The sequence below is a fragment of the Elephantulus edwardii genome, unplaced genomic scaffold (genome assembly GCF_000299155.1).
Source record: "Elephantulus edwardii isolate Elephantulus edwardi_28Jun2011 unplaced genomic scaffold, EleEdw1.0 scaffold00155, whole genome shotgun sequence".
Classification (NCBI taxonomy): domain Eukaryota; kingdom Metazoa; phylum Chordata; class Mammalia; order Macroscelidea; family Macroscelididae; genus Elephantulus; species Elephantulus edwardii.
The window spans coordinates 4,191,511-4,198,917 of record NW_006399905.1 but is presented as its reverse complement, the minus strand read 5'-3'; positions in this window follow the sequence as shown (position 1 = coordinate 4,198,917).

Genomic DNA, 7,407 nt, shown 5'->3' with positions numbered 1-7,407 from the left:
TTCTTTCTCTTCCTTCCTTCCTTCCTTCCTTCCTTCCTTCCTTCCTTCCTTCCTTCCTTCCTTCCTTCCTTCCTCCCTTCCTTCCTCCTTCCTTCCTTTTTCTTTCTTTTTTGTTGTTGATCTTCAATTCGTATCTAAGACTACAGTCCTTGAACTTCTACAGCAAATGGTCCAGGTCCTCCTCAGTTTCAACAAGCAAGGTTGGGTCATGTGCATATGCAGGCTGTTGATGAGTCTTCCTCCAATCATTGCATTGTTCAGTCTTGTCATCCACCTGGCTTAAATTGAGCAAATTTAGAGACAGAAAGGATGGTGAAAGGTTTCCATCTCTTTTTTCATAAGGTCACTGTGAGTCGTAGTTGACTTGATGGCTTCTAGCAATAACAAAAGTCATAATAGAGGAATCTTGCTACTAGTAAAACGGAGGAACCAGAGAATGCAATGTGTGCTCATTGGGGCCCAAAAGACTACTGCAAGAGATGGAGGAAGACAGATTGAGACACCACAGAAGTAGCACAGAACCAGACAGATGTATGACAGAGGACAGAGCTGACCAGGAACTGTTACTCCGTAGAGCCAGAGGCAGAGGGTTTCATTCAAGCTTGTGCGAGGCCTAAAGGGAAGTGTCATCATTGACAGGATTCAGAACTTTATGACACTGACTTAAAACTGAGTGGTTGAAGGTCAAAGGGCCAACGAGCACACTTGAGAAGCTATCCTAACTACAGAGTTGGGTCCTGTTTCCAACCTGAACTGAACTGTTAATGTCCCTTATAAATTCAACAGTTTCAGTATAACTCTATGAGCTCTGTGTGGCCACTGCAACAGTTTAGTGGCCCAGTAACAACAGCAAGAGCCCTGGGAGGGATGGTTCGTGTAAGAATTGATAGAAACAAATTTGGGAAGTGTGAGGACATATTTGATCTCTTAGGAATCAGCTATGTGCTCTTTTATGTTCTTGATGGCTGTTCTTCCCCCTTGTGGAATTCCTGATGGACAGAGGCACACCTGCCACTGATTTCATGAAGGCTAAAAGGGGCCCTGGTAGGAAAAGTTAAGCACTCAGCTTTCAGGCAAAAGACCAGTGGTTTGAACCTACCAGCTGCTTCAAGAGACCTTATATCTGTTCCCCTAAAGATCAGAACCTAGGTAACTCTATGGAGAGTTTACTTTGTTCTGTAGGGTCATTGAGTCATAATCAACCCAATGGCACACCACAAACAAGGTGTTTTTTTTTTTAAATTATAATTATATTTTATTAATTTTCATAAACATTTACAGAGATTTTGGGCTTCCACTCATTCATTGTTGCACTATTCTCTCTACCCTCCTCCCAGTTTGTTCTTGTCCAAATGCCACAGTGCTTGTCAAAGCCAGTTCTGATTAATCTTCTTTGTCAGTGTATCCTTTGCCATTCCCTATCACTCCTCCCTGAGAGAGACTTCACCCTGAGTCATAAGGAAAAGGGGATGGCGTATTCTCTTAGCTACTTCCTGCTGAAAGGGGACGCTGTGGGTTTCAGGGTGAAGATCTTCTCTCACTACTCTAAAGGGCCCCTTTGGCAGTAGGAAACACATAGACTATTATGGAGATTGATTTTGGAATTCAGATGCACTCTTATTGATTGTGCTTGGCTGTACATGTACATATTCTTGAAGATGTATCATGGGGGTGTTGCAACCTAGAAGACACAAATTTGACTAACAAGTTATAAGTACATGAGTCCAAAAATTATGGAAAAGTAAAAGAAAAGATTCTTTCATTGTTTTACAAACCCTCCCCCAGGTCCCCTCCACCATGCAGCCCTCGCTCTAGTCTCCTGTGATGACAGAAATACCCAGTTACATCTCTCTTTTAAACGGTTCTCTCCCTCCTCTGTTTCAGTGCAGTATACATTATTGAACCCATCTTACTCAGTCTCTCCCCAACCCCAAGGACAGTCTCATTCTACAACAGTGGCATCATGTAATATTTGTCCTTTTGTGACTGGGATATTTCACTCAGCATAATGTTCTCCAGAGTCAACCATTTTGAATAATATTGCATGAGTTCCTTGTTTTTTAATGCAGCATAGTATTCCATTGTACGAATATACCACAGCTTCTCTAGCCATTCGTTTGTTGATGGGCACTTAGGTTGTTTCCAACTCCTAAACAAGGTGTTTTAAATTTATCTATCTAAATGAACAATTTGGGAAAGCATGCTAAATTGCCATCATGATTTTGAAAATTGCACTTCAATCTTGAGTGTTTTTCCGTGAATTGTCTATTTGATTCATAAATTGACCTTCTATTTTAAAACCATTTTCTTAGGTTTTGCCATGGCCAATTGTTCTTTTAATATTTACTATTTAGCCATAGGATATCCATTGTACAGAAGTCTTAAAGGAAATTCAGAAGTGCTGGTACAGCTTTCTCAACCCTTCCACCTCCAACCTCCCAACTCTCAGGTGAGGAAAACAGCATTCATAAATGGTCAGTGGCAAAACCGAAACTGGAGCCCGGGGCCAGCAGGTTTGAGTCATCCCAGAAGCCGGTCTGTTCTCCCCGGGGCCCTGAAACTGGGCCTGGGAATCGCCTGAGGGCCTGACATCCGGGGCGTCTGCTTGAGCTGCCTGGTAGAATGTTTACCCCGTCCTGCCATGACAGGTCTTAGCTCTGGCTCTTCTTCCTGGGTGTACAGGTTCTTTGTTTGTCAGCTGGGCACATTTCAACACACCCTATCATTTCCCCTGAATGGGATAAGAGACGACTCTTGCTTTATGTATTGATTGTGGTTATTTGCTTTCCTGTGCGTCCAACAGACAGGTTTGGTGCCAACTACTGTACAAGGCACAGCATCTCCTGCAGTGGATTCTCCCAGTAAATGCCTTCTCCAGGAGCCTCCTGAGTGGTGGATGAGGCAGATCTGGGAGCTGGTGATTAGAACACCTCTGGGCAACTAAAAAGATGAACCAAATACTGTGGGAGCTTCGTGCTTGTTGTTTACACCAATTTCTATTTATTTCCCTGCCTGCCTTGTCTTTCAGTTTCCCTGTCTTCTAGAAAAAGAATATAAAACATTTATCAGCTAGCTTAAGGATAATAATGCCTTAAACACTTTTTTATTACACGTCCATTGAACCTCCAAGCACTGGGATGACTGAGGAAGACTACGTGCCACCAAATAACTGCCTGGAATCAGCTAAGAATATTCTGTGATAAAGGATGTGTGAGCAGAGTAGGGACTGGGGAGGAGAGCCAGCTCTGCCAGACAGAGGGCACTGGGGCGTGAAGAACAGACAGGAGCTATTCTGAGGCCAAGGATCTGCACTAGCCTAATGGTAAGGAGTTGCAATGGAAGCCCAAAGGTATGTGGTTCAAATCTACCAGCTGTTCCATAGGAAAAATATTGGTGTATCTCAACCCGCATGATTAACTGCTTCTGAAAACTCACTGGAGGGTTAGCTATGGGTCAGTTCTGCCTCAGTGGTATACAACAACACACAACATTCTGAAGCTGATAAAAGTTTTCTAAGTGTGAGCAAAGGTACCTGAGAATGACATGCCATGTCTTTTTAGGGAAGTTGCTAGATATTAAGGCAAGGGCATGTCAAGTGCAAAGCACCTGGTAAGCACAGAGCATGCCACATGCTCCCGGGGCCCTCTAATGTACTGTGTTACAGTGTCCACTCCCCAGGGCATTCGTGAGAGGCACTGTCTACTGGATAAGCACCAGTGGTCCTCTCCTTTCTGTCACCCATCACTTTTTCTCACTGTTTGTAGATACACCAACCGACATTCTAGCTGTTAGATTTGGTCTATTACATCACAGGGCTAATGATAAGACATCTGGTGGTTTCACCTGCCAGACCTCATCACCGAAAATCAGGATGTGAGCTCCTGAACCAGAATTTGAAGAGGGACCCTGTTGTGCTCTTGACTCTGTAGAACCTGGGAGTGTCTCTATGGGCTCTTCCTCCCACTCACCCTCGCCTCCTCCTGAGGGCACTGTGGTGGGAACTTAGGTTGGGGACTCAGCACTGGCTGAGTATGGAAAGCTTATAGAAGGTTTGGTCCTCTGAGGCTGTACCTGACTTGTGGTAATAAGGCTCTTTCTCTACACCCTTGCTTCAGGAAAAAACCCACATCTGTTGTGCAGGTTTTAGGACTGGAGACTGCCCAATGCAGAGGATGTGGGGGCGCAGTTGTTGGTCAGTCTGGATGAGGCACTCTTTGCCGGCAGCCCTCGGCACCTGGGAAACCTCTTGGCTGCCTGTCAGATAACTTGGGCCTGAGGGAAGATGTGCCTACAAAGCCATAATAGGAGTTTATCTTTTTCTTCCATAAGCTCTTCTGGAATGAAAATTCTGGAAGTCAGCAGGAGTCAAACCAGTCAGGCTAGGTCCCTGTGGCTGTTCTGACTGATGGTGGCAGCACAGGCTATCCTTGGGGTGATGGGCATGTTCCCCTGGACTCTTCCCCAAACGGCTCAAGTAGATCATGAGCCGAACCTGTTTTATGTCCCCTCATGGAAGCCTCGGCCAGCTGGTTCCCTTACGTGTTCAACCCATTAAGCCTGATCCGGCATTTTTCAATGTACTCTGTAATGAAAGACTCCCACGAGCTTTCTAGATATCCATGAATGGCCTCATCAGAGCTGTTCTTACAGGCACGTGATTTCCCCACTGTGCCTGCCCCTGAGACTCTCAGGCTGTCTTTCTGTCTTTCCCTCTCATTATCCCACCCACTGTCCAGGGAGTGGAGTTTCAGGACTTACCATCAAAATGGACATATCCTTCTATCTCTAATTGAAGGCCTGAGTTTCAAGCTTTGCCAGCAACTAAAAGCCTTTTTAGGGAGCTCTGGTAACTGAGTGCATAAGGAGTTGTGCTGCCAACCCAAAGGCAAACTGAAAATCTAGCAGCTGCTTTGGGGGAGAACGATGGGCAATTTTCTCCCATGCGATTTACTACTTATGAAAATCCTCTGGAGGGTCAGCTGTGAGTCGCTTCGAGTAGGTTCAGTCTCAATAGTAGATAACAACAACAAAGCACTGTTAACTAAAAGCCCCCTTGTCATTTGGCTAGGAGAGCTCACTGAGTGCCCTCTAGTGCCTCTGCTAGTGGCTGAAAGAGTTGGTGAGAAGAAATCTCCTGTCCCCAGATATAGGCAGAGCTCCTGGCTGGGCCTCCAAGATTGTCAAGATTGGAAGGAAGGGCTTTCTCTTAGCTGCCCAAGAGGGTGGAGGCACCATCCAGCCCCACTGGCCTCTTCTTGCACCCTTTTGTCCCCTCCCCAGGCTCACAAACCATGAATCAGGGACAGAGGCTCTGAATTTTGGGACCTGAGGTCAGGTGGGTTAGTTCTGCAACTTAATACGGAGCAGACAGAAGATGGTCATATACCACTGCAAACTCTTCTCATTCAAGGACAGAGGAAGAAGCACCGGGAACTCCCAGCCAAGATTATATTTTACTGCTCGAAATCTAGACCTGAGTTTGCATTTGAGGAGCCTCAGCTGCCATAACCACAGTTAAGAACCAGGATGCTGATAGGAGCTCCTGCAGATCTGCTCACCTCACTCTCGTGGGCGTGAAATGGGAGTAGAGGGAGGAGAACACAGAAGGGTCTGTAAGAAAATAGTGGGAACTGACACTGAGCAGTTCTGTTCTCCAAAGCCCAGTTACTGGGTGGCTGTTTGCAGGAGCTGCACAAGGGAAGGGTGCTGCGTTGTGGGCAATTGTGATGGTTAGATAGGAAAATGCCCAAGATGGAGAATTTATTTCATGTTTTATTTCTCATTACTGCCAAGAAAGCAACAACTCATAGTTGGCCCTCCAGTGGTTTTTCCAAAGCTACACATCGTACAGAACGAGATTGCCCATATTCCTCCCCTGGAGCTGAACAAGGTGTACTGACAATCTAATGGACTTGAACCACGAGAGGACAGGTGTGACCTTTGAGTGAGCAGTGCAATTCATGGAGATGGAGACTTTCAACTCATTGCCATTGAACCAACTCATAGCTGATTCTCTAGCAGGGTTTCAGAGGCTGAAAATCACATGAGAGGAGATTGCCCATCTTTCTCCTGAAGAGCAGCTGGTAGATGTTATCTACTTATCTTTGGGCTGGCAGCACAACTCCTTACTCACTAGGTCACAAGAACTTCCCAGGATAGAGACTAAGGCATAAGAATGTAAGTTGGTAGTGCGACAATGAATGAATGAAAACCCAGAATCTCTGTAAATGTTCATTAAAATTAATAAAATTTAATAATAAAAAAAAGAAAGAAAAAAAAAAAGGAATGACTTTTCTATCCATTGCCCTAGACCTGACCACATGGTCAGCTGGAAGTGTATAAGTAAAATTAATCTTTGAGGCTCTACCTTCTACTCCTGGCTCCTCTGAGGGTGTGGTCTCCAGCTGCCTCAACTGCCAACTGGTTAGCTATTGATCATCATCTTCAACATCATCAACAACTGTGAGACCAAAGTAAGAGAGAGAGCTAATAAGACTGTAGGGAGATTGTGGTAAAGTGTAGCCAGACTGGGCTGAAGCCAGAGCCAGAGATTTTGCTTGCTGAATGATTGAAGGAAGAGCTGCAATGGGACTGCTATGAGATGAAGCTTGCTAGCCAATTGAGGAAACCAGTAGTTTCTTGCCTTTATGTTGCTGGACTTAACCTGGACTTTGACTGTGTGATATCCTTTGTCCCTCACGACTTGTTTCTCTAATAAACCCCACAACTGTGAGTGAAAAGGAGGTCTTGTAAAATGGCTATGGCCATTTGCAACAAATTTTGGACTCAGTAATTGGTTGACATAGATGTAGCAGCGTGGGAGACTATGTCTGACCTTACAGCTATTAGTTTGGTTCTGTGGATGTTGTTGATAGGGACGGTTTCCCTTTTGGGAGTTAGTAGAGGTTGAACTTGTTGCCTTTTCTCCTTTTACAGAACCCTTGTTTGTTTGTTTGTGCTTCACCCTGTCCTGCACCATCCTTACTGTCTCTGATATGCTCAAGCCCACTGATAGGCAATGCAAGCAGTTAAGCCCTCCCCGACTTAACTGAAATATTGGCAGTTCTAACATACCCAGAATCGACAGGGAATTAAGACCTGATGATCTGGTCCTGGAAGCTCCCAACCTCAGGAGCTTTACAGAAACATTCTCGTCTGGCATTTGTGGGGGTTATCAGGAGTCAGAAGAGACCCAGGAACAACTGCTTTAAGTTTTAAACAAGCAACTCAACTTCTCAGCAGTGTAATTCAGGACAAACATTGCTTCAGGAACTGCAGCTTTGATGGGAGTTTGATGGGAGAGCCTGGTGCTCGATCTTTTCTGGTAGGAAACGTGCTAATGTAGTTTGGCAATTAGTTTTAAGAGGCAGGTCTCAACATCTGAGCAGACATGGCAAAAGTGAGGTG